We start from the raw sequence: 26,778 nt of genomic DNA on the forward strand, positions 1-26,778 counted from the left end.
TATAACTAGTAGTATATAACCAGTAGTATATAACCAGTAGTATATGGACTAGTAGTATATAGACTAGTAGTATATAACCAGTAGTATATAACCAGTAGTATATAACCAGTAGTATATAACCAGTAGTATATAGACTAGTAGTATATAGACTAGTAGTATATAGACTAGTAGTATATAACTAGTAGTATATAACCAGTAGTATATAGACTAGTAGTATATAACCAGTAGTATATAACCAGTAGTATATAGACTAGTAGTATATAACTAGTAGTATATAACCAGTAGTATATAACCAGTAGTATATAACCAGTAGTATATAGACTAGTAGTATATAACCAGTAGTATATAACCAGTAGTATATATAGACTAGTAGTGTATAGACTAGTAGTATATAACCAGTAGTATATAACTAGTAGTATATATAGACTAGTAGTGTATAGACTAGTAGTATATATAGACTAGTAGTATATAGACTAGTAGTATATAACCAGTAGTATATATAGACTAGTAGTATATAGACTAGTAGTATATAACCAGTAGTATATATAGACTAGGAGTGTATAACCAGTAGTATATAACCAGTAGTATATAATCAGTAGTATATAGTATAGTGTGTATCTCACCTCTATAGGTATGTAAAGCATGAAGCCCGGCTCTCCTGTATAGTATATAACCAGTAGTATATAGTAGTATATAACTAGTAGTATATAGTAGTATATAACCAGTAGTATATAGTAGTATATAACCAGTAGTATATAGTAGTATATAACCAGTAGTAGCACTCACTTCCGTCATCATGAAGTGCTTTGAGAGACTAGTCAAGGACCATATCACCTCCACCCTACCTGACACCCTAGACCCACTCCAATTTGCTTACCGCCCAAATAGATCCACAGACGATGCAATCTCAACCACACTGCACACTGCCCTAACCCACCTGGACAAGAGGAATACCTATGTGAGAATGCTGTTCATCGACTACAGCTCGGCATTCAACACCATAGTACCCTCCAAGCTCGTCATCAAGCTCGAGACCCTGGGTCTCGACCCCGCCCTGTGCAACTGGGTACTGGACTTCCTGACGGGCCGCCCCAGGTGGTGAGGGTAGGCAACAACATCTCCTCCCCGCTGATCCTCAACACGGGGCCCCACAAGGGTGCGTTCTGAGCCCTCTCCTGTACTCCCTGTTCACCCACGACTGCGTGGCCACGCACGCTCCAACTCAATCATCAAGTTTGCGGACGACACAACAGTGGTAGGCTTGATTACCAACAACGACGAGACGGCCTACAGGGAGGAGGTGAGGGCCCTCGGAGTGTGGTGTCAGGAAAATAACCTCACACTCAACGTCAACAAAACTAAGGAGATGATTGTGGACTTCAGGAAACAGCAGAGGGAACACCCCCTATCCACATCGATGGAACAGTAGTGGAGAGGGTAGCTAGTTTTAAGTTCCTCGGCATACACATCACAGACAAACTGAATTGGTCCACTCACACTGACAGCGTCGTGAAGAAGGCGCAGCAGCGCCTATTCAACCTCAGGAGGCTGAAGAAATTCGGCTTGTCACCAAAAGCACTCACAAACTTCTACAGATGCACAATCGAGAGCATCCTGGCGGGCTGTATCACCGCCTGGTACGGCAACTGCTCCGTCCTCAACCGTAAGGCTCTCCAGAGGGTAGTGAGGACTGCACAACGCATCACCGGGGGCAAACTACCTGCCCTCCAGGACACCTACACCACCCGTTGTTACAGGAAGGCCATAAAGATCATCAAGGACAACAACCACCCGAGCCACTGCCTGTTCACCCCGCTATCATCCAGAAGGCGAGGTCAGTACAGGTGCATCAAAGCTGGGACCGAGAGACTGAAAAGCAGCTTCTATCTCAAGGCCATCAGACTGTTAAACAGCCACCACTAACATTGAGTGGCTGCTGCCAACACACTGTCATTGACACTGACCCAACTCCAGCCATTTTAATAATGGGAATTGATGGGAATTATGTAAATATATCACTAGCCACTTTAAACAATGCTACCTTATATAATGTTACTTACCCTACATTATTCATCTCATATGCATATGTATATACTGTACTCTACATCATCGACTGCATCCTTATGTAATACATGTATCACTAGCCACTTTAACTATGCCACTTTGTTTACTTTGTCTACACACTCATCTCATATGTATATACTGTACTCGATACCATCTACTGTATGCTGCTCTGTACCATCACTCATTCATATATCCTTATGTACATATTCCTTATCCCCTTACACTGTGTATAAGACAGTAGTTTTGGAATTGTTAGTTAGATTACTTGTTGGTTATCACTGCATTGTCGGAACTAGAAGCACAAGCATTTCGCTACACTCGCATTTAACATCTGCTAACCATGTGTATGTGACAAATAAAATTTGATTTGATTTATTTGATTTGATTTATAGTAGTAAATAACTAGTAGTATATAGTAGTATATAACCGGTAGTATATAGTAGTATATAACCAGTAGTATAAAGTAGTATATAACTAGTAGTATATAGTAGTATATAGTAGTATATAACTAGTAGTATATAACCAGTAGTATATAGTAGTATATAACCAGTACTATAGTAGTATATAGTAGTATATAACCAGTAGTATATAGTAGTATATAACCAGTAGTATATAGTAGTATATAACTAGTAGTATATAGTAGTATATAACCAGTAGTATATAGTAGTATATAACCAGTAGTATATAGTAGTATATAGTAGTATATAACTAGTAGTATATAGTAGTATATAACTAGTAGTATATAGTAGTATATAACCAGTAGTATATAGTAGTATATAACTAGTAGTATATAACCAGCAGTATATAGTAGTCTAGTAGTATATAACCAGTAGTATATAGTATAGTGTGTATCTCACCTCTATAGGTATGTAAAGCATGAAGCCCGGCTCTCCTGTATAGTATATAACCAGTAGTGTATAGTAGTATATAACTAGTAGTATATAGTAGTATATAACCAGTAGTATATAGTAGTATATAGTAGTATATAACCAGTAGTATATAGTAGTATATAACCAGTAGTATATAACCAGTAGTGTATAGTAATCTAGTAGTATATAACCAGTGGTATATAACCAGTAGTATATAACCAGTAGTATATAGACTAGTAGTATATAACCAGTAGTGTATAGTAATCTAGTAGTATATAACCAGTAGTGTATAGTAATCTAGTAGTATATAACCAGTAGTATATAACCAGTAGTATATAACCAGAAGTATATAGTATAGTGTGTATCTCACCTCTATAGGTATGTAAAGCATGAAGCCCGGCTCTCCTGTATGGGTCATACTCATTACTCGGATCCCATTGGCGTAGCCCACACTCATTTCCTGTTGACACACACCACAGGTCAGGACAACAACACACACAACCGTCGGCCTTGTGATGAGCCACTTCACGATAAACATAACATGACCGGGCGAAAGCCGGACAGGTTCCTCACCTTACAGAAGAGGGACGGGGGAAGTGTTCGGGAGTCATGGAGACATACGATAGTTCTCCTAGGACGTCCATCGCCCGCGGACCAATAAGATTCAGCGCTGTAGAAGGGAGGCCGGGGGTGGGGAAAGGGTTCAGAACAGAAATGCATTGTGGGGAACTGAGGGGAAGATCGAGGTTCTGCAGCGATAGTTCTCACCAGTGTACTTCCAGCTGACGTCCTCTAGGTGGAGCTGTGGGTCGTCGGGCATGTGCTTCTTCAACCACGACCAGCAGTGGACCTGCTGATCTGTCGGAGAGATGATGAAGAAGCTACAGAGACAGAGAGAGAGAGAGAGAGACAGAGAGACAGAGAGAGACAGAGACAGAGACAGAGAGAGAGAAAGATGGAGTTAGCCCCCAGGTGGAGTTAGCCCCCAGGTGGAGTTTGCCCCCAGGTGGAGTTTGCCCCCAGGTGGAGTTTGCCCCCAGGTGGAGTTTGCCCCCAGGTGGACTTAGCCCCCAGGTGGACTTAGCCCCCAGGTGGACTTAGCCCCCAGGTGGAGTTTGCCCCTAGGTGGAGTTTGCCCCCAGGTGGAGTTAGCCCCTAGGTGGAGTTTGCCCCTAGGTGGAGTTTGCCCCTAGGTGGAGTTTGCCCCTAGGTGGAGTTTGCCCCTAGGTGGAGTTAGCCCCTAGGTGGAGTTAGCCCCTAGGTGGAGTTTGCCCCTAGGTGGAGTTTGCCCCTAGGTGGAGTTTGCCCCCAGGTGGAGTTAGCCCCCAGGTGGAGTTAGCCCCCAGGTGGAGTTAGCCCCCAGGTGGAGTTAGCCCCTAGGTGGAGTTAGCCCCTAGGTGGAGTTAGCCCCTAGGTGGAGTTTGCCCCTAGGTGGAGTTAGCCCCCAGGTGGAGTTAGCCCCCAGGTGGAGTTAGCCCCCAGGTGGAGTTAGCCCCCAGGTGGAGTTAGCCCCTAGGTGGAGTTAGCCCCTAGGTGGAGTTTGCCCCTAGGTGGAGTTAGCCCCTAAGTGGAGTTAGCCCCTAGGTGGAGTTAGCCCCTAGGTGGAGTTAGCCCCTAGGTGGAGTTATGAACAGCTGGCTAAGCTCTCACCTGTTTTTCTGGACTCTGACCACGCCGCAGTGGTTCTTCTAATGGCTAAACTCTCACCTGTTCTTCTAATGGCTAAACTCTCACCTGTTCTTCTAATGGCTAAACTCTCACCTGTTCTTCTAATGGCTAAACTCTCACCTGTTCTTCTAATGGCTAAACTCTCACCTGTTCTTCTTAATGGCTAAACTCTCACCTGTTCTTCTAATGGCTAAACTCTCACCTGTTCTTCTTAATGGCTAAACTCTCACCTGTTCTTCTAATGGCTAAACTCTCACCTGTTCTTCTAATGGCTAAACTCTCACCTGTTCTTCTTAATGGCTAAACTCTCACCTGTTCTTCTAATGGCTAAACTCTCACCTGTTCTTCTAATGGCTAAACTCTCACCTGTTCTTCTTAATGGCTAAACTCTCACCTGTTCTTCTAATGGCTAAACTCTCACCTGTTCTTCTAATGGCTAAACTCTCACCTGTTCTTCTTAATGGCTAAACTCTCACCTGTTCTTCTAATGGCTAAACTCTCACCTGTTCTTCTAATGGCTAAACTCTCACCTGTTCTTCTTAATGGCTAAACTCTCACCTGTTCTTCTAATGGCTAAACTCTCACCTGTTCTTCTAATGGTTAAACTCTCACCTGTTCTTCTAATGGCTAAACTCTCACCTGTTCTTCTAATGGCTAAACTCTCACCTGTTCTTCTAATGGCTAAACTCTCACCTGTTCTTCTAATGGCTAAACTCTCACCTGTTCTTCTAATGGCTAAACTCTCACCTGTTCTTCTAATGGCTAAACTCTCACCTGTTCTTCTAATGGCTAAACTCTCACCTGTTCTTCTAATGGCTAAACTCTCACCTGTTCTTCTAATGGCTAAACTCTCACCTGTTCTTCTTAATGGCTAAACTCTCACCTGTTCTTCTAATGGCTAAACTCTCACCTGTTCTTCTAATGGCTAAACTCTCACCTGTTCTTCTAATGGCTAAACTCTCACCTGTTCTTCTTAATGGCTAAACTCTCACCTGTTCTTCTAATGGCTAAACTCTCACCTGTTCTTCTTAATGGCTAAACTCTCACCTGTTCTTCTAATGGCTAAACTCTCACCTGTTCTTCTAATGGCTAAACTCTCACCTGTTCTTCTAATGGCTAAACTCTCACCTGTTCTTCTAATGGCTAAACTCTCACCTGTTCTTCTAATGGCTAAACTCTCACCTGTTCTTCTAATGGCTAAACTCTCACCTGTTCTTCTAATGGCTAAACTCTCACCTGTTCTTCTTAATGGCTAAACTCTCACCTGTTCTTCTAATGGCTAAACTCTCACCTGTTCTTCTAATGGCTAAACTCTCACCTGTTCTTCTAATGGCTAAACTCTCACCTGTTCTTCTTAATGGCTAAACTCTCACCTGTTCTTCTAATGGCTAAACTCTCACCTGTTCTTCTAATGGCTAAACTCTCACCTGTTCTTCTTAATGGCTAAACTCTCACCTGTTCTTCTAATGGCTAAACTCTCACCTGTTCTTCTAATGGCTAAACTCTCACCTGTTCTTCTAATGGCTAAACTCTCACCTGTTCTTCTTAATGGTTAAACTCTCACCTGTTCTTCTAATGGCTAAACTCTCACCTGTTCTTCTAATGGCTAAACTCTCACCTGTTCTTCTAATGGCTAAACTCTCACCTGTTCTTCTAATGGCTAAACTCTCACCTGTTCTTCTTAATGGCTAAACTCTCACCTGTTTCTTCTAAAATGTCTTCTAATGGCTAAACTCTCACCTGTTCTTCTAATGGCTAAACTCTCACCTGTTCTTCTAATGTCTTCTTCTAATGGCTAAACTCTCACCTGTTCTTCTTAATGGCTAAACTCTCACCTGTTCTTCTAATGGCTAAACTCTCACCTGTTCTTCTTAATGGCTAAACTCTCACCTGTTCTTCTAATGGTTAAACTCTCACCTGTTCTTCTAATGGCTAAACTCTCACCTGTTCTTCTAATGGCTAAACTCTCACCTGTTCTTCTAATGGCTAAACTCTCACCTGTTCTTCTAATGGCTAAACTCTCACCTGTTCTTCTAATGGCTAAACTCTCACCTGTTCTTCTAATGGCTAAACTCTCACCTGTTCTTCTTAATGGCTAAACTCTCACCTGTTCTTCTAATGGCTAAACTCTCACCTGTTCTTCTAATGGCTAAACTCTCACCTGTTCTTCTAATGGCTAAACTCTCACCTGTTCCTCTAATGGCTAAACTCTCACCTGTTCTTCTAATGGCTAAACTCTCACCTGTTCTTCTAATGGCTAAACTCTCACCTGTTCTTCTTAATGGCTAAACTCTCACCTGTTCTTCTAATGGCTAAACTCTCACCTGTTCTTCTAATGGCTAAACTCTCACCTGTTCTTCTAATGGCTAAACTCTCACCTGTTCTTCTAATGGCTAAACTCTCACCTGTTCTTCTAATGGCTAAACTCTCACCTGTTCTTCTAATGGCTAAACTCTCACCTGTTCTTCTAATGGCTAAACTCTCACCTGTTCTTAATGGCTAAACTCTCACCTGTTCTTCTAATGGCTAAACTCTCACCTGTTCTTCTAATGGCTAAAACCTGTTCTTCTCACCTGTTCTTCTAATGGCTAAACTCTCACCTGTTCTTCTAATGGATAAACTCTCACCTGTTCTTCTTAATGGCTAAACTCTCACCTGTTCTTCTAATGGCTAAACTCTCACCTGTTCTTCTAATGGCTAAACTCTCACCTGTTCTTCTAATGGCTAAACTCTCACCTGTTCTTCTAATGGCTAAACTCTCACCTGTTCTTCTAATGGCTAAACTCTCACCTGTTCTTCTTAATGGCTAAACTCTCACCTGTTCTTCTAATGGCTAAACTCTCACCTGTTCTTCTAATGGCTAAACTCTCACCTGTTCTTCTAATGGCTAAACTCTCACCTGTTCTTCTAATGGCTAAACTCTCACCTGTTCTTCTAATGGCTAAACTCTCACCTGTTCTTCTAATGGCTAAACTCTCACCTGTTCTTCTAATGGCTAAACTCTCACCTGTTCTTCTTAATGGCTAAAACTCTCACCTGTTCTTCTAATGGCTAAACTCTCACCTGTTCTTCTTAATGCTAAACTCTCACCTGCTAAACTCTCACCTGTTCTTCTAATGGCTAAACTCTCACCTGTTCTTCTTAATGGCTAAACTCTCACCTGTTCTTCTTAATGGCTAAACTCTCACCTGTTCTTCTAATGGCTAAACTCTCACCTGTTCTTCTAATGGCTAAACTCTCACCTGTTCTTCTTAATGGCTAAACTCTCACCTGTTCTTCTAAACTCTCACCTGTTCTTCTAATGGCTAAACTCTCACCTGTTCTTCTAATGGCTAAACTCTCACCTGTTCTTCTAATGGCTAAACTCTCACCTGTTCTTCTAATGGCTAAACTCTCACCTGTTCTTCTAATGGCTAAACTCTCACCTGTTCTTCTAATGGCTAAACTCTCACCTGTTCTTCTAATGGCTAAACTCTCACCTGTTCTTCTAATGGCTAAACTCTCACCTGTTCTTCTAATGGCTAAACTCTCACCTGTTCTTCTAATGGCTAAACTCTCACCTGTTCTTCTAATCTAAACTCTCACCTGTTCTTCTTAATGGCTAAACTCTCACCTGTTCTTCTAATGGCTAAACTCTCACCTGTTCTTCTAATGGCTAAACTCTCACCTGTTCTTCTAATGGCTAAACTCTCACCTGTTCTTCTAATGGCTAAACTCTCACCTGTTCTTCTAATGGCTAAACTCTCACCTGTTCTTCTTAATGGCTAAACTCTCACCTGTTCTTCTAATCTAAACTCTCACCTGTTCTTCTAATGGCTAAACTCTCACCTGTTCTTCTAATGGCTAAACTCTCACCTGTTCTTCTAATGGCTAAACTCTCACCTGTTCTTCTAATGGCTAAACTCTCACCTGTTCTTCTTAATGGCTAAACTCTCACCTGTTCTTCTAATGGCTAAACTCTCACCTGTTCTTCTAATGGCTAAACTCTCACCTGTTCTTCTAATGGCTAAACTCTCACCTGTTCTTCTAATGGCTAAACTCTCACCTGTTCTTCTAATGGCTAAACTCTCACCTGTTCTTCTAATGGCTAAACTCTCACCTGTTCTTCTAATGGCTAAACTCTCACCTGTTCTTCTAATGGCTAAACTCTCACCTGTTCTTCTTAATGGCTAAACTCTCACCTGTTCTTCTAATGGCTAAACTCTCACCTGTTCTTCTAATGGCTAAACTCTCACCTGTTCTTCTAATGGCTAAACTCTCACCTGTTCTTCTAATGGCTAAACTCTCACCTGTTCTTCTAATGGCTAAACTCTCACCTGTTCTTCTAATGGCTAAACTCTCACCTGTTCTTCTTAATGGCTAAACTCTCACCTGTTCTTCTAATGGCTAAACTCTCACCTGTTCTTCTAATGGCTAAACTCTCACCTGTTCTTCTAATGGCTAAACTCTCACCTGTTCTTCTAATGGCTAAACTCTCACCTGTTCTTCTAATGGCTAAACTCTCACCTGTTCTTCTAATGGCTAAACTCTCACCTGTTCTTCTAATGGCTAAACTCTCACCTGTTCTTCTAATGGCTAAACTCTCACCTGTTCTTCTAATGGCTAAACTCTCACCTGTTCTTCTAATGGCTAAACTCTCACCTGTTCTTCTAATGGCTAAACTCTCACCTGTTCTTCTAATGGCTAAACTCTCACCTGTTCTTCTAATGGCTAAACTCTCACCTGTTCTTCTAATGGCTAAACTCTCACCTGTTCTTCTAATGGCTAAACTCTCACCTGTTCTTCTAATGGCTAAACTCTCACCTGTTCTTCTAATGGCTAAACTCTCACCTGTTCTTCTAATGGCTAAACTCTCACCTGTTCTTCTAATGGCTAAACTCTCACCTGTTCTTCTAATGGCTAAACTCTCACCTGTTCTTCTAATGGCTAAACTCTCACCTGTTCTTCTAATGGCTAAACTCTCACCTGTTCTTCTAATGGCTAAACTCTCACCTGTTCTTCTAATGGCTAAACTCTCACCTGTTCTTCTAATGGCTAAACTCTCACCTGTTCTTCTTAATGGCTAAACTCTCACCTGTTCTTCTAATGGCTAAACTCTCACCTGTTCTTCTAATGGCTAAACTCTCACCTGTTCTTCTAATGGCTAAACTCTCACCTGTTCTTCTAATGGCTAAACTCTCACCTGTTCTTCTAATGGCTAAACTCTCACCTGTTCTTCTAATGGCTAAACTCTCACCTGTTCTTCTAATGGCTAAACTCTCACCTGTTCTTCTAATGGCTAAACTCTCACCTGTTCTTCTAATGGCTAAACTCTCACCTGTTCTTCTAATGGCTAAACTCTCACCTGTTCTTCTAATGGCTAAACTCTCACCTGTTCTTCTAATGGCTAAACTCTCACCTGTTCTTCTAATGGCTAAACTCTCACCTGTTCTTCTAATGGCTAAACTCTCACCTGTTCTTCTAATGGCTAAACTCTCACCTGTTCTTCTTAATGGCTAAACTCTCACCTGTTCTTCTAATGGCTAAACTCTCACCTGTTCTTCTAATGGCTAAACTCTCACCTGTTCTTCTAATGGCTAAACTCTCACCTGTTCTTCTTAAAACCTGTTCTTCTAATGGCTAAACTCTCACCTGTTCTTCTAATGGCTAAACTCTCACCTGTTCTTCTAATGGCTAAACTCTCACCTGTTCTTCTAATGGCTAAACTCTCACCTGTTCTTCTTAATGGCTAAACTCTCACCTGTTCTTCTAATGGCTAAACTCTCACCTGTTCTTCTAATGGCTAAACTCTCACCTGTTCTTCTAATGGCTAAACTCTCACCTGTTCTTCTTAATGGCTAAACTCTCACCTGTTCTTCTAATGGCTAAACTCTCACCTGTTCTTCTAATGGCTAAACTCTCACCTGTTCTTCTAATGGCTAAACTCTCACCTGTTCTTCTAATGGCTAAACTCTCACCTGTTCTTCTTAATGGCTAAACTCTCACCTGTTCTTCTAATGGCTAAACTCTCACCTGTTCTTCTCTAAACTCTCACCTGTTCTTCTAATGGCTAAACTCTCACCTGTTCTTCTAATGGCTAAACTCTCACCTGTTCTTCTAATGGCTAAACTCTCACCTGTTCTTCTAATGGCTAAACTCTCACCTGTTCTTCTAATGGCTAAACTCTCACCTGTTCTTCTAATGGCTAAACTCTCACCTGTTCTTCTAATGGCTAAACTCTCACCTGTTCTTCTAATGGCTAAACTCTCACCTGTTCTTCTTAATGGCTAAACTCTCACCTGTTCTTCTAATGGCTAAACTCTCACCTGTTCTTCTAATGGCTAAACTCTCACCTGTTCTTCACCTGTTCTTCTAATGGCTAAACTCTCACCTGTTCTTCTAATGGCTAAACTCTCACCTGTTCTTCTAATGGCTAAACTCTCACCTGTTCTTCTAATGGCTAAACTCTCACCTGTTCTTCTAATGGCTAAACTCTCACCTGTTCTTCTAATGGCTAAACTCTCACCTGTTCTTCTAATGGCTAAACTCTCACCTGTTCTTCTAATGGCTAAACTCTCACCTGTTCTTCTAATGGCTAAACTCTCACCTGTTCTTCTAATGGCTAAACTCTCACCTGTTCTTCTAATGGCTAAACTCTCACCTGTTCTTCTAATGGCTAAACTCTCACCTGTTCTTCTAATGGCTAAACTCTCACCTGTTCTTCTTAATGGCTAAACTCTCACCTGTTCTTCTAATGGCTAAACTCTCACCTGTTCTTCTAATGGCTAAACTCTCACCTGTTCTTCTAATGGCTAAACTCTCACCTGTTCTTCTAATGGCTAAACTCTCACCTGTTCTTCTAATGGCTAAACTCTCACCTGTTCTTCTAATGGCTAAACTCTCACCTGTTCTTCTAATGGCTAAACTCTCACCTGTTCTTCTAATGGCTAAACTCTCACCTGTTCTTCTAATGGCTAAACTCTCACCTGTTCTTCTAATGGCTAAACTCTCACCTGTTCTTCTAATGGCTAAACTCTCACCTGTTCTTCTAATGGCTAAACTCTCACCTGTTCTTCTTAATGGCTAAACTCTCACCTGTTCTTCTTAATGGCTAAACTCTCACCTGTTCTTCTTAATGGCTAAACTCTCACCTGTTCTTCTAATGGCTAAACTCTCACCTGTTCTTCTAATGGCTAAACTTCTAATGGCTAAACTCTCACCTGTTCTTCTAATGGCTAAACTCTCACCTGTTCTTCTAATGGCTAAACTCTCACCTGTTCTTCTTAATGGCTAAACTCTCACCTGTTCTTCTAATGGCTAAACTCTCACCTGTTCTTCTAATGGCTAAACTCTCACCTGTTCTTCTAATCACCTGTTCTAAACTCTCACCTGTTCTTCTAATGGCTAAACTCTCACCTGTTCTTCTAATGGCTAAACTCTCACCTGTTCTTCTTAATGGCTAAACTCTCACCTGTTCTTCTTAATGGCTAAACTCTCACCTGTTCTTCTAATGGCTAAACTCTCACCTGTTCTTCTAATGGCTAAACTCTCACCTGTTCTTCTAATGGCTAAACTCTCACCTGTTCTTCTTAATGGCTAAACTCTCACCTGTTCTTCTTAATGGCTAAACTCTCACCTGTTCTTCTTAATGGCTAAACTCTCACCTGTTCTTCTAATGGCTAAACTCTCACCTGTTCTTCTAATGGCTAAACTCTCACCTGTTCTTCTAATGGCTAAACTCTCACCTGTTCTTCTAATGGCTAAACTCTCACCTGTTCTTCTAATGGCTAAACTCTCACCTGTTCTTCTAATGGCTAAACTCTCACCTGTTCTTCTTAATGGCTAAACTCTCACCTGTTCTTCTAATGGCTAAACTCTCACCTGTTCTTCTAATGGCTAAACTCTCACCTGTTCTTCTAATGGCTAAACTCTCACCTGTTCTTCTTAATGGCTAAACTCTCACCTGTTCTTCTAATGGCTAAACTCTCACCTGTTCTTCTAATGGTTAAACTCTCACCTGTTCTTCTTAATGGCTAAACTCTCACCTGTTCTTCTAATGGCTAAACTCTCACCTGTTCTTCTAATGGCTAAACTCTCACCTGTTCTTCTTAATGGCTAAACTCTCACCTGTTCTTCTAATGGCTAAACTCTCACCTGTTCTTCTAATGGCTAAACTCTCACCTGTTCTTCTAATGGCTAAACTCTCACCTGTTCTTCTAATGGCTAAACTCTCACCTGTTCTTCTAATGGCTAAACTCTCACCTGTTCTTCTAATGGCTAAACTCTCACCTGTTCTTCTAATGGCTAAACTCTCACCTGTTCTTCTTAATGGCTAAACTCTCACCTGTTCTTCTAATGGCTAAACTCTCACCTGTTCTCTTAATGGCTAAACTCTCACCTGTTCTTCTAATGGCTAAACTCTCACCTGTTCTTCTAATGGCTAAACTCTCACCTGTTCTTCTTAATGGCTAAACTCTCACCTGTTCTTCTAATGGCTAAACTCTCACCTGTTCTTCTAATGGCTAAACTCTCACCTGTTCTTCTAATGGCTAAACTCTCACCTGTTCTTCTTAATGGCTAAACTCTCACCTGTTCTTCTAATGGCTAAACTCTCACCTGTTCTTCTAATGGCTAAACTCTCACCTGTTCTTCTCACCTGTTCTTCTAATGGCTAAACTCTCACCTGTTCTTCTTAATGGCTAAACTCTCACCTGTTCTTCTAATGGCTAAACTCTCACCTGTTCTCTCACCTGTTCTTCTAATGGCTAAACTCTCACCTGTTCTTCTAATGGCTAAACTCTCACCTGTTCTTCTAATGGCTAAACTCTCACCTGTTCTTCTTAATGGCTAAACTCTCACCTGTTCTTCTAATGGCTAAACTCTCACCTGTTCTTCTAATGGCTAAACTCTCACCTGTTCTTCTAATGGCTAAACTCTCACCTGTTCTTCTAATGTTCTTCTAAACTAAACTCTCTCACCTGTTCTTCTAATGGCTAAACTCTCACCTGTTCTTCTAATGGCTAAACTCTCACCTGTTCTTCTAATGGCTAAACTCTCACCTGTTCTTCTTAATGGCTAAACTCTCACCTGTTCTTCTAATGGCTAAACTCTCACCTGTTCTTCTAATGGCTAAACTCTCACCTGTTCTTCTAATGGCTAAACTCTCACCTGTTCTTCTAATGGCTAAACTCTCACCTGTTCTTCTAATGGCTAAACTCTCACCTGTTCTTCTAATGGCTAAACTCTCACCTGTTCTTCTTCTCTCACCTGTTCTTCTAATGGCTAAACTCTCACCTGTTCTTCTAATGGCTAAACTCTCACCTGTTCTTCTAATGGCTAAACTCTCACCTGTTCTTCTAATGGCTAAACTCTCACCTGTTCTTCTAATGGCTAAACTCTCACCTGTTCTTCTAATGGCTAAACTCTCACCTGTTCTTCTAATGGCTAAACTCTCACCTGTTCTTCTAATGGCTAAACTCTCACCTGTTCTTCTAATGGCTAAACTCTCACCTGTTCTTCTAATGGCTAAACTCTCACCTGTTCTTCTAATGGCTAAACTCTCACCTGTTCTTCTAATGGCTAAACTCTCACCTGTTCTTCTAATGGCTAAACTCTCACCTGTTCTTCTAATGGCTAAACTCTCACCTGTTCTTCTAATGGCTAAACTCTCACCTGTTCTTCTAATGGCTAAACTCTCACCTGTTCTTCTAATGGCTAAACTCTCACCTGTTCTTCTAATGGCTAAACTCTCACCTGTTCTTCTAATGGCTAAACTCTCACCTGTTCCTGTTCTTCTAATGGCTAAACTCTCACCTGTTCTTCTAATGGCTAAACTCTCACCTGTTCTTCTAATGGCTAAACTCTCACCTGTTCTTCTAATGCTAAACTCTCTTCTAATGGCTAAACTCTCACCTGTTCTTCTAATGGCTAAACTCTCACCTGTTCTTCTAATGGCTAAACTCTCACCTGTTCTTCTAATGGCTAAACTCTCACCTGTTCTTCTAATGGCTAAACTCTCACCTGTTCTTCTAATGGCTAAACTCTCACCTGTTCTTCTAATGGCTAAACTCTCACCTGTTCTTCTAATGGCTAAACTCTCACCTGTTCTTCTGTTCTTCTAATGGCTAAACTCTCACCTGTTCTTCTAATGGCTAAACTCTCACCTGTTCTTCTAATGGCTAAACTCTCCTGTTCTTCTAATGGCTAAACTCTCACCTGTTCTTCTAATGGCTAAACTCTCACCTGTTCTTCTAATGGCTAAACTCTCACCTGTTCTTCTAATGGCTAAACTCTCACCTGTTCTTCTTAATGGCTAAACTCTCACCTGTTCTTCTAATGGCTAAACTCTCACCTGTTCTTCTAATGGCTAAACTCTCACCTGTTCTTCTTAATGGCTAAACTCTCACCTGTTCTTCTAATGGCTAAACTCTCACCTGTTCTTCTAATGGCTAAACTCTCACCTGTTCCTCTAATGGTTAAACTCTCACCTGTTCTTCTAATGGCTAAACTCTCACCTGTTCTTCTAATGGCTAAACTCTCACCTGTTCTTCTAATGGCTAAACTCTCACCTGTTCTTCTTAATGGCTAAACTCTCACCTGTTCTTCTAATGGCTAAACTCTCACCTGTTCTTCTAATGGCTAAACTCTCACCTGTTCTTCTAATGGCTAAACTCTCACCTGTTCTTCTAATGGCTAAACTCTCACCTGTTCTTCTAATGGCTAAACTCTCACCTGTTCTTCTAATGGCTAAACTCTCACCTGTTCTTCTAATGGCTAAACTCTCACCTGTTCTTCTAATGGCTAAACTCTCACCTGTTCTTCTAATGGCTAAACTCTCACCTGTTCTTCTAATGGCTAAACTCTCACCTGTTCCTCTAATGGCTAAACTCTCACCTGTTCTTCTTAATGGCTAAACTCTCACCTGTTCTTCTTAATGGCTAAACTCTCACCTGTTCTTCTAATGGCTAAACTCTCACCTGTTCTTCTAATGGCTAAACTCTCACCTGTTCTTCTTAATGGCTAAACTCTCACCTGTTCTTCTAATGGCTAAACTCTCACCTGTTCCTCTTAATGGCTAAACTCTCACCTGTTCTTCTTGACTCTGACCACGCTGCAGTCATTCTCATATCCGCCCCTCTCGTTCAGCATGCCCGTATGAACGATGTGACCCACTGGCACATCGAGGTCATTGGCACACAGGTGCTGCAGCAACGCCAACGCCTGGTCATCTGTAGACTGGCACAGAAAGAAAAGTAGTGACCGAGGGTGGTCTGACCATGGAGATAATGTCATTCACATTATAGCTGTGACCTAGGGTGGTCTAGTCAGAGATCATGTAAATCACATTATAGCTGTGACCTAGGGTGGTCTAACCATGGAGATAATGTCATTCACATCATAGCTCTGACCGAGGGTGGTCCAGCCATAGAGATAATGTCATTCATATTATAGCTGTGACCGAGGGTGGTCTAACCATAGAGATAATGTCATTCACATCATAGCTCTGACCGAGGGTGGTCCAGCCATAGAGATAATGTCATTCATATTATAGCTGTGACCGAGGGTGGTCTAACCATAGAGATAATGTAATTCACATTATAACTGTGACCTAGGGTGGTCTAACCATGGAGGTAATGTCATTCACATTATAGCTGTGACCGAGGGTGGTCTAGTCAGAGATTATGTAAATCACATTATAGCTGTGACCTAGGGTGGTCTAACCATGGAGAGAATGTCATTCACATTATAGCTGTGACCGAGGGTGGTCTAACTATGGAGACAATGTCATTCACATTGTAGCTGTGACCGAGGGTGGTCTAACCATGGAGATAATGTCATTCACATTATAGCTGTGACCGAGGGTGGTCTAGTCAGGAGATAATGTCATTCACATTATAGCTGTGACCTAGGGTGGTCTAACCATAGAGATAATGTTATTCACATTATAGCTGTGACCGAGGGTGGTCTAGTCAGAGAGATAATGTCATTCACATTATTGCTGTGACCTCGGGTGGTCTGGCCATAGAGATAATGTCATTCACATTATAGCTGTGACCGAGGGTGGTCCAGCCATAGAGATAATGGCATTCACATTATAGCTGTGACCTCGGGTGGTCCAGCCATAGAGATAACATTCCTTTTTCTATTTCATTCTGTGGGTCCAGGGGTCAGTTGATACCTCACTTCCCCTCCTCTCCCTCTCCTTTTCAGGGGTCAGCCACCTACAGCTTCCATCATTGGAGGAAGTTGATACCTCACTTCCCCTCCTCTCCCTCTCCTTTCCAGGGGTCAGCCACCTACAGCTTCCATCATAGGAGGAAGTTGATACCTCACTTCCCCTCCTCTCCTTCCCACTCCTTTCAGGGGTCAGCCACCTACAGCTTCCATCATAGGAGGAAGTTGATACCTCACTTCCCCTCCTCTCCCTTCCCTCTCCTTTCCAGGGTCAGCCACCTACAGCTTCCATCATAGGAGGAAGTTGATACCTCACTTCCCCTCCTCTCCCTTCCCACTCCTTTCAGGGTCAGCCGCCTACAGCTTCCATCATAGGAGGAAGTTGATACCTCACTTCCCCTCCTCTCCCTTCCCACTCCTTTCCAGGGGTCAGCCACCTACAGCTTCCATCATAGGAGGAAGTTGATACCTCACTTCCCCTCCTCTCCCTTCCCTCTCCTTTCCAGGGTCAGCCACCTACAGCTTCCATCATAGGAGGAAGTTGATACCTCACTTCCCCTCCTCTCCCTTCCCACTCCTTTCCAGGGGTCAGCCGCCTACAGCTTCCATCATAGGAGGAAGTTGATACCTCACTTCCCCTCCTCTCCCTCTCCTTTTCAGGGGTCAGCCACCTACAGCTTCCATCATAGGAGGAAGTTGATACCTCACTTCCCCTCCTCTCCCTCTCCTTTCCAGGGGTCAGCCACCTACAGCTTCCATCATAGGAGGAAGTTGATATCTCACTTCCCCTCCTCTCCCTTCCCTCTCCTTTCCAGGGTCAGCCACCTACAGCTTCCATCATAGGAGGAAGTTGATACCTCACTTCCCCTCCTCTCCCTTCCCTCTCCTTTCCAGGGGTCAGCCACCTACAGCTTCCATCATAGGAGGAAGTTGATACCTCACTTCCCCTCCTCTCCCTCTCCTTTCCAGCGGTCAGCCACCTACAGCTTCCATCATAGGAGGAAGTTGATACCTCACTTCCCCTCCTCTCCCTCTCCTTTCCAGGGTCAGCCACCTACAGCTTCCATCATAGGAGGAAGTTGATACCTCACTTCCCCTCCTCTCCCCTCTCCTTTCAGGGGTCAGCCACCTACAGCTTCCATCATAGGAGGAAGTTGATACCTCACTTCCCCTCCTCTCCCTCTCCTTTCCAGGGTCACTCACAGTGAGCTCAAACTTGGTGAAGGAGGACATGTCGATGACACAGACGGCCTCCTTGCAGCATTTCACCTCCGCCCCACGATGTCAAACCAGTCAGGCTTATAGAACGTCTTACTGGCATCCAGGGACAGCAGGTCTGAGAACAGATGACAGAACTGTTTAACTAACAGACAGACACAGAGCTAAGAGACATCAGGTCTGAGAACAGACGATAGAACTGTTTAACTAAACAGACAGACGATATAACTGTTTAACTAACAGACAGACACAGAGCTAAGAGACAGCAGGTCTCAGAACAGATGACAGAACTGTTTAACTAACAGACAGACACAGAGCTAAGAGACAGCAGGTCTGAGAACAGATGATAGAACTGTTTAACTAACAGACAGACACAGAGCTAAAGACAGCAGGTCTGAGAACAGATGATATAACTGTTTAACTAACAGACAGACACAGAGCTAAGAAACAGGTGTGTGTGTGGTGTGGGTGTGTGTGTGTGGTGTGGGGTGTGTGGTGTGGGGTGTGTGTGGTGTGGGGTGTGTGGTGTGTGTGTGTGTGGGGTGTGGTGTGTGTGTGTGGGGGGTGTGTGTGGTGTGTGTGTGGTGTGGGGTGTGTGTGTGGGGTGTGTGTGTGGGGTGTGTGGGGTGTGTGGTGTGGGGTGTGTGTGTGGTGTGGGGTGTGTGGGGTCTGCCTCACCCTTCCCTGCAGGGATGAAGTACTTGGCCCTCTCAAAGCCGTGTTTCTCCATCCATCTGGCTCCCTGTGTGTCCAGACGGTCGTACAGGGAGATGTCCTCAGCTGACGGCCCGTCTGGAAGTCCCAGCGGGGGAACCTTTAGGTTATACAGCAGGGCTGGTGAGAGACAGACCGTCAGACACCGAGAGAGAGAGAGAGAGACACACCGAGAGAGAGAGAGAGACAGACCGTCAGACACAGAGAGAGAGAGAGAGACAGAAACCGAGAGAGAGAGAGACAGACCGTCAGACACCGAGAGAGAGACCGTCAGACACCGAGAGAGAGAGAGAGACCGTCAGACACCGAGAGAGACCGTCAGACACCGAGAGAGAGACCGTCAGACACCGAGAGAGAGAGACAGAAACCAGAGAGAGAGAGAGACAGAGAGAGAGAGAGAGAGAGAGAGAGAGAGAGAGACCGTCAGACACCGAGAGAGAGAGACAGAAACCGAGAGAGACACAGAGAGAGAGGACAGTCGGAGCAGAGAGAGGGACAGTCGGGCAGAGAGAGGGACAGTCGGGCAGAGAGGGACAGTCGGGCAGAGAGAGGGACAGTCGGGCAGAGAGAGGGACAGTCGGGCAGAGAGAGGGACAGTCGGGCAGAGAGAGGGACAGTCGGGCAGAGAGGGACAGTCGGGCAGAGAGGGACAGTCGGGCAGAGAGAGGGACAGTCGGGCAGAGGGACAGTCGGGCAGAGAGAGGGACAGTCGGGCAGAGAGAGGGACAGTCGGGCAGAGAGAGGGACAGTCGGGCAGAGAGAGGGACAGTCGGGCAGAGAGGGACAGTCGGGCAGAGAGAGGGACAGTCGGGCAGAGAGAGGGACAGTCGGCAGAGAGAGGGACAGTCAGGCAGAGAGAGGGACAGTCAGGCAGAGAGAGGGACAGTCAGGCAGAGAGAAAGACAGTCAGGCAGAGAGAGGGACAGTCAGGCAGAGAGAGGGACAGTCAGGCAGAGAGAGGGACAGTCAGGCAGAGAGAGGGACAGTCAGGCAGAGAGAGGGACAGTCAGGCAGAGAGGGACAGTCAGGCAGAGAGAGGGACAGTCAGGCAGAGAGAGGGACAGTCAGGCAGAGAGGGACAGTCAGGCAGAGAGAGGACAGTCAGGCAGACATTACTAACAGGGAGTGTGATTGTGTTTGCTCTGGTCAGGACTCACGCATGACCTCCATGACCCTGTCGGAGGAAGGTTCGGCTGCTCTGAAGGTTGCCGGCGTTTGATGTCCAGCGGCCAGACGTTAGCCGTGGGGTAACCATACGTCATCCACTCTGCCAGGTACCTGACGACAGAACACACTGGTTTAACCCTGAACTGTAACCTCTAACCTCTAACCCTGACAGACAGGACAGACGTTAGCCGTGGGGTAACCATCGTCATCCACTCTGCCAGGTACCTGACGACAGAACACACTGGTTTAACCCTGAACTGTAACCTCTAACCCTGACAGACAGGACAGGCGTTAGCCGTGGGGGTAACCATCGTCATCCACTCTGCCAGGTACCTGACGACAGAACACACTGGTTTAACCCTGAACTGTAACCTCTAACCCTGACAGACAGGACAGACGTTAGCCGTGGGGTAACCATACGTCATCCACTCTGCCAGGTACCTGACGACAGAACACACTGGTTTAACCCTGAACTGTAACCTCTAACCTCTAACCCTGACAGACAGGACAGTGGTAACCTCTAACCCTGACAGACAGGACAGTGGTAACCTCTAACCCTGACAGACAGGACAGTGGTAACCTCTAACCCTGACAGACAGGACAGTGGTAACCTCTAACCCTGACAGACAGGACAGTGGTAACCTCTAACCCTGACAGACAGGACAGTGGTAAACCTCTAACCCTGACAGACAAGACAGCCGTAACCTCTAACCCTGACAGATTAGTGTGGTTACGATACTACATGAACCAGATTAGTGTGGTTACGGTACGACGTGACCCAGATTAGTGTGGTTACGATCGGCCCAGATTAGTGTGGTTACGATCGGCCCAGATTAGTGTGGTTACGATACGACCCAGATTAGTGTGGTTACGATACGACGTGACCCAGATTAGTGTTGTTACGATACGACGTGACCCAGATTAGCGTGGTTACGATACGACGTGACCCAGATTAGTGTGGTTACGATACGACGTGACCCAGATTAGTGTGGTTACGATACGACGTGACCCATATTAGTGTGGTTACGATACGACGTGACCCAGATTAGTGTTGTTACGATACGACGTGACCCAGATTAGTGTGGTTACGATACGACGTGACCCAGATTAGTGTTGTTACGATACGACCAATATTAGTGTGGTTACGATACGACGTGACCCAGATTAGTGTGGTTACGATACGACGTGACCCAGATTAGTGTGGTTACGATACGACGTGACCCAGATTAGTGTTGTTACGATACGACCCAGATTAGTGTGGTTACGATACGACGTGACCCAGATTAGTGTGGTTACGATACGACCCAGATTAGTGTGGTTACGATACGACCCAGATTAGTGTGGTTACGATCGGCCAGATTAGTGTGGTTACGATACGGCGCGACCCAGATTAGTGTGGTTACGATACGACGTGACCCAGATTAGTGTGGTTACGATACGACGTGACCCAGATTAGCGTGGTTACGATACGACGTGACCCAGATTAGTGTGGTTACGATACGACGTGACCCAGATTAGTGTGGTTGCGATCGGCCCAGATTAGTGTGGTTACGATACGGACGTGACCCAGATTAGTGTGGTTACGATCGACCCAGATTAGTGTGGTTACGATACGACCCAGATTAGTGTGGTTACGATCTGACGGCCAGATTAGTGTGGTTACGATACGACGTGACCCAGATTAGTGTGGTTACGATACGACGTGACCCAGATTAGTGTGGTTACGATACGACGTGACCCAGATTAGTGTTGTTACGATACGACGTGACCCAGATTAGTGTTGTTGCGATACGACGTGACCCAGATTAGTGTGGTTACGATACGACGTGACCCAGATTAGTGTTGTTACGATACGACCAATATTAGTGTGGTTATGATACGACGTGACCCAGATTAGTGTGGTTACGATACGAGCGTGACCCAGATTAGTGTGGTTACGATGCGACCCAGATTAGTGTTGTTACGATACGGCCCAGATTAGTGTGGTTACGATACGACGTGACCCAGATTAGTGTGGTTACGATACGACGTGACCCAGATTAGTGTGGTTACGATACGACCCAGATTAGTGTGGTTACGATACGACGTGACCCAGATTAGTGTGGTTACGATACGACGTGACCCAGATTAGTGTGTTACGATACGACGTGACCCAGATTAGTGTGGTTACGATACTCGTGACCCAGATTAGTGTGGTTACGATACGACGTGACCCAGATTAGTGTGGTTACGATACGACGTGACCCAGATTAGTGTGGTTACGATACGACGTGACCCAGATTAGTGTGGTTACGATACGACGTGACCCAGATTAGTGTGGTTACGATACGACGTGACCCAGATTAGTGTGGTTACGATACGACGTGACCCAGATTAGTGTGGTTACGATACGACGTGACCCAGATTAGTGTGGTTACGATACGACGTGACCCAGATTAGTGTGGTTACGATACGACGTGACCCAGATTAGTGTGGTTACGATACGACGTGACCCAGATTAGTGTGGTTACGATACGACGTGACCCAGATTAGTGTGGTTACGATCGACCCAGATTAGTGTGGTTACGATACGACGTGACCCAGATTAGTGTGGTTACGATACTACATGACCCAGATTAGTGTGGTTACGCTACGACGTGACCCAGATTAGTGTTGTTACGATACGACGTGACCCAGATTAGTGTTGTTACGATACGACGTGACCCAGAGTTCTCTCTTCCCTGGTGGTTGAACCTCAATCATAGGTTGATACTTTGAAAACTGCAACTGCAGACCTGACCACCGGACACCGTGGAGACCTGACCACCCGACACCGTGGAGACCTGACCACCAGGCTGCTCGCACCGTAGAGACCTGACCACCCGACACCGTGGAGACCTGACCACCCGACACCGTGGAGACCTGACCACCGACACCGTGGGACCTGACCACCCGACACCGTGGAGACCTGACCACCCGACACCGGGGAGACCTGACCACCCGACACCGGGAGACCTGACAACCCGACACCGCGGAGACCTGACCACCCGACACCGCGGAGACCTGACCACCCGACACCGCGGAGACCTGACCACCCGACACCGTGGAGACCTGGCCACCCGACACCGTGGAGACCTGACCACCCGACACCGTGAAGACCTGACCACCAGACACCGTGGAGACCTGACCACCAGACACCGTGGAGACCTGACCACCCGACACCGTGAAGACCTGACCACCAGACACCGTGAAGACCTGACCACCCGACACAGTGGAGACCTGACCACCCGACACCGTGGAGACCTGACCACCAGACACCGTGGAGACCTGACCACCCCGACACCGTGGAGACCTGACCACCCGACACCGTGGAGACCTGACCACCCGACACCGTGGAGACCTGACCACCCGACACCGTGGAGACCTGACCACCCGACACCGTGGAGACCTGACCACCAGACACCGTGGAGACCTGACCACCCGACACCGTGAAGACCTGACCACCCGACACCGTGAAGACCTGACCACCCCGACACCGTGAAGACCTGACCACCCGACACCGGGAGACCCGACACCGGGTAGACCTGACCACCCGACACCGGGGAGACCTGACCACCCGACACCGGGTAGACCTGACCACCCGACACCGGGTAGACCTGACCACCCGACACCGGGTAGACCTGACCACCCGACACCGGGTAGACCTGACCACCCGACACCGGGTAGACCTGACCACCCGACACCGGGTAGACCTGACCACCGACACCGGGGGGAGACCTGACCATCCGACACCGGGAGACCTGACCACCCGACACCGGGGAGACCTGACACCGTGGAGACCTGACCACCCGACACCGGGAGACCTGACCACCCGACACCGGGGAGACCTGACACCGTGGAGACCTGACCATCCGACACCGGGAGACCTGACCACCCGACACCGGGAGACCTGACACCGTGGAGACCTGACCACCCGACACCGGGTAGACCTGACCACCCGACACCGGGGAGACCTGACCACCCGACACCGGACACCTGACCACCCGCCAGCTCGCACCGTGGAGACCTGACCACCCGCCAGCTCGCACCGTGGAGACCTGACCACCTGACACCGTGGAGACCTGACCACCCGACACCGGGGAGACCTGACCACCCGACACCGTGGAGACCTGACCACCCGACACCGGGGAGACCTGACCACCCGACACCGGGGAGACCTGACCACCCGACACCGGGAGACCTGACCACCCGACACCGCGGAGACCTGACCACCCCGACACCGGGGAGACCTGACCACCCGACACCGGGAGACCTGACCACCCGACACCGCGGAGAGCTGACCACCCGACACCGCGGAGAGCTGACCACCCGACACCGCGGACACCTGACCACCAGACACCGGGAGACCTGACCACCCGACACCGTGAAGACCTGACCACCGGACACCGCGGACACCTGACCACCCGACACCGTGGAGACCTGACCACCCGACACCGCGGACACCTGACCACCCGACACCGTGGAGACCTGACCACCCGACACCGCGGACACCTGACCACCCGACACCGTGGAGACCTGACCACCAGACACCGTGAAGACCTGACCACCCGACACCGAGGAGACCTGACCACCCGACACCGTGAAGACCTGACCACCGGACACCGCGGACACCTGACCACCAGACACCGGGGAGACCTGACCACCAGACACCGTGAACACCTGACCACCGGACACCGCGGACACCTGACCACCAGACACCGTGGAGACCTGACCACCCGACACCGTGGACACCTGACACCGTGGAGACCTGACCACCCGACACCGTGGAGACCTGACCACCCGACACCGTGGAGACCTGACCACCCGACACCGTGGAGACCTGACCACCCGACACCGTGGAGACCTGACCACCAGACACCGTGAAGATCTGACCACCGGACACCGAGGACACCTGACCACCCGACACCGTGGAGACCGGACCACCAGACACCGTGGAGACCTGACCACCCGACACCGAGGACACCTGACCACCCGACACCGTGGAGACCTGAACACCAGACACCGTGGAGACCTGACCACCCGACACCGTGGAGACCTGACCACCCGACACCGGGGAGACCTGACCACCCGACACCGGGAGACCTGACAACCCGACACCGCGGAGACCTGACCACCCGACACCGCGGAGACCTGACCACCCGACACCGTGGAGACCTGGCCACCCGACACCGTGGAGACCTGACCACCCGACACCGTGGAGACCTGACCACCAGACACCGTGGAGACCTGACCACCCCGACACCGTGGAGACCTGACCACCCGACACCGTGGAGACCTGACCACCCGACACCGTGGAGACCTGACCACCGACACCGTGGAGACCTGACCACCCGACACCGTGGAGACCTGACCACCAGACACCGTGGAGACCTGACCACCCGACACCGTGAAGACCTGACCACCCGACACCGTGAAGACCTGACCACCCGACACCGTGAAGACCTGACCACCCGACACCGGGGAGACCTGACCACCCGACACGGGGAGACCCGACACGGGTAGACCTGACCACCCGACACACGGGAGACCCGACACGGGTAGACCTGACCACCCGACACCGGGTAGACCTGACCACCCGACACCGGGTAGACCTGACCACCCGACACCGGGTAGACCTGACCACCCCGACACCGGGTAGACCTGACCACCCGACACCGGGTAGACCTGACCACCCGACACCGGGGAGACCTGACCATCCGACACCGGGGAGACCTGACCACCCGACACCGGGGAGACCTGACACCGTGGAGACCTGACCACCCGACACCGGGGAGACCTGACCACCCGACACCGGGGAGACCTGACACCGTGGAGACCTGACCATCCGACACCGGGGAGACCTGACCACCCGACACCGGGGGAGACCTGACACCGTGGAGACCTGACCACCCGACACCGGGTAGACCTGACCACCCGACACCGGGGAGACCTGACCACCCGACACCGGACACCTGACCACCCGCCAGCTCGCACCGTGGAGACCTGACCACCCGCCAGCTCGCACCGTGGAGACCTGACCACCTGACACCGTGGAGACCTGACCACCCGACACCGGGAGACCTGACCACCCGACACCGGGAGACCTGACCACCCGACACCGTGGAGACCTGACCACCCGACACCGGGGAGACCTGACCACCCGACACCGGGAGACCTGACCACCCAACACCGCGGAGACCTGACCACCCGACACCGGGAGACCTGACCACCCGACACCGGGGAGACCTGACCACCCGACACCGCGGAGAGCTGACCACCCGACACCGCGGAGAGCTGACCACCCGACACCGCGGACACCTGACCACCAGACACCGGGGAGACCTGACCACCCGACACCGTGAAGACCTGACCACCGGACACCGCGGACACCTGACCACCCGACACCGTGGAGACCTGACCACCCGACACCGCGGACACCTGACCACCCGACACCGTGGAGACCTGACCACCCGACACCGCGGACACCTGACCACCCGACACCGTGGAGACCTGACCACCAGACACCGTGAAGACCTGACCACCCGACACCGAGACCTGACCACCCGACACCGTGAAGACCTGACCACCGGACACCGCGGACACCTGACCACCAGACACCGGGAGACCTGACCACCAGACACCGTGAACACCTGACCACCGGACACCGCGGACACCTGACCACCAGACACCGTGGAGACCTGACCACCCGACACCGTGGACACCTGACACCGTGGAGACCTGACCACCCGACACCGTGGAGACCTGACCACCCGACACCGTGGAGACCTGACCACCCGACACCGTGGAGACCTGACCACCCGACACCGTGGAGACCTGACCACCAGACACCGTGAAGATCTGACCACCGGACACCGAGGACACCTGACCACCCGACACCGTGGAGACC

At 47.8% G+C, this 26,778-nt stretch overlaps 1 long non-coding RNA gene and 1 pseudogene across 7 annotated transcripts; both read right to left on the reverse strand.

Moving 5' to 3' along the window:
- LOC127919152 (pyruvate dehydrogenase phosphatase regulatory subunit, mitochondrial-like) overlaps window positions 1–26,778 on the reverse strand; it is a 63,126-nt pseudogene that overhangs the window by 4,469 nt on the left and 31,879 nt on the right.
- LOC127919156 (uncharacterized) lies at window positions 4,633–15,665 on the reverse strand. 7 transcript variants are annotated; one of them, XR_008102087.1, is made up of 7 exons: window positions 15,474–15,665; window positions 11,970–12,298; window positions 11,621–11,731; window positions 7,734–7,789; window positions 6,409–6,518; window positions 5,566–6,028; window positions 4,633–5,213 (listed from the first exon to the last, which is right to left on the reverse strand). It is a non-coding gene; the product is annotated as an uncharacterized LOC127919156 (long non-coding RNA). The 7 variants fall into 7 exon arrangements; XR_008102089.1 differs by lacking the exon at window positions 6,409–6,518 and having other exon boundaries at window positions 5,566–6,165; window positions 11,970–12,244; XR_008102091.1 differs by lacking the exon at window positions 6,409–6,518 and having other exon boundaries at window positions 5,566–6,165; window positions 11,970–12,244; window positions 15,447–15,665.

This window comes from Oncorhynchus keta, unplaced genomic scaffold, assembly GCF_023373465.1.
Source record: "Oncorhynchus keta strain PuntledgeMale-10-30-2019 unplaced genomic scaffold, Oket_V2 Un_contig_15918_pilon_pilon, whole genome shotgun sequence".
Taxonomy (NCBI): domain Eukaryota; kingdom Metazoa; phylum Chordata; class Actinopteri; order Salmoniformes; family Salmonidae; genus Oncorhynchus; species Oncorhynchus keta.